Genomic DNA, 1,552 nt, shown 5'->3' with positions numbered 1-1,552 from the left:
ACCACAAACGGAGGAAAATAGCGGAGTAAAATTACCGATACATCACTTAAAAAGTACTCAAGTAAAAGTAAAAGTACACAATTTTTAAACTACTCAAAAAAGTACAATTACTGATAAAACCTACTTAATTACTGTAACGTGAGTATTTGTAATTCGTTACTTCACACCCCTGGATGCATGATCCTTGATACCGCCCCTTTGTGACATGTGGCGCTTTGAATGAGTGCTAGCAGTTGGGTTATCCTCCTGTCTGTCGTGTGCTGGCTGTTGGCCAGGTTTGTCCTGTTTTAAAAATGCCCCTTTGCCTGTTAAATAGAGGCTTATTACCTTTGTTTGTTTTTAGATATGGGCCTGCAAGTAGCTGTAATCCTGCGTGGTGAGCGACCATGTGTATTGCAGCATTGTACTGTTTTCTTGGTAGGTATGGGTAGTTTAAAGTTTGTTTTAAACAAGTTTTTATGTGTAACTTTTATTCAATGTCCAGCAGGATTGATTGCACGTCCAGGGGTTCCTAATGATCTTAACTGAAGCGTAACTGACTGCACTTCTGCTCTGCTCTACTTCGTTTTGTTCTGTCTGGAGTTCATCTGGGTCCGTCTGTTATATTTAGTTTTGTATTGTTTGGTGTGTGGATTTAGGTGGGAGGGGTTGGCCATGGTACCTTGTACTGCGTGTCCACATGGAGTGCTATGTTTAATATTACTGATTTTTCACGAATGTGTGTCATGGGCAGGGGCGTAATTTCCACTGGGGACAGGGGGGACATGTCCCCCCCACTTTTCAAAATCACGTTTGTGTCCCCCCCACTTTCAAATTCGTTTGTTATGATTTTTTTAACCGCACGCCGTCATTGCCACGGAGGAGCAGGACCAAGCAGGGCGCAGACACTAAAAATAGCTCACTGAAAGTTCTAATGAGCAGGTATCGCGGTTGCGGCAGTCAGCGATGAAACGCCAGAAGCAGCAGATGACTTTAATGTCATCATGGATAGAAAGAAAGAAAGAAAGAAGAGGTGAGTTGGTTGATTCGGTAAATTAGCTCAGGTCAGGATAATCATATTTTCTGTCTACACTTGTTAGTCTACGTTGACTGAGCTAAAATTAACATACGCTGTTGCTAGGTAAGAGACTGTTGTTAGCTAAATATTTAATGTAGAACAGTGGTTCCCAAACTGTGGTACGTGAGGTGACAGTGGGGGTACGCGAACAAAATGCTGAGTTTTGCGGTGTTTCGTGAACGAATCGTTCGCGAAAGTCATTGATTCAATGATTAATTTATAAATACAGCCACTTGCTTAGTTACTGAATGAACAAATGACTCGATGACTCACGCATTAAGACAGTGACTTGCCGCCACCTACTGGAGCTTTTAGTATTTAAAAGAATCACTTTTCACTTTATCATCATTGCATATTAATCTATCGATTTTTTTTTAAACATTAATATTCTATGTATAAAGATAAAAAATGCATTGGAAAGTCAATTTAGGGGCCAAATATTGTCCTTTAATGGAAAAGGTGCAGTCGAAGTGGAAGAGAGGGGGTAGGCCTAAG

Source organism: Sinocyclocheilus grahami, unplaced genomic scaffold (genome assembly GCF_001515645.1).
Source record: "Sinocyclocheilus grahami isolate Dianchi unplaced genomic scaffold, SAMN03320097.WGS_v1.1 scaffold512.1, whole genome shotgun sequence".
NCBI classification, from domain to species: Eukaryota; Metazoa; Chordata; class Actinopteri; order Cypriniformes; family Cyprinidae; genus Sinocyclocheilus; species Sinocyclocheilus grahami.
Note: the sequence above shows the minus strand (reverse complement) of the source record.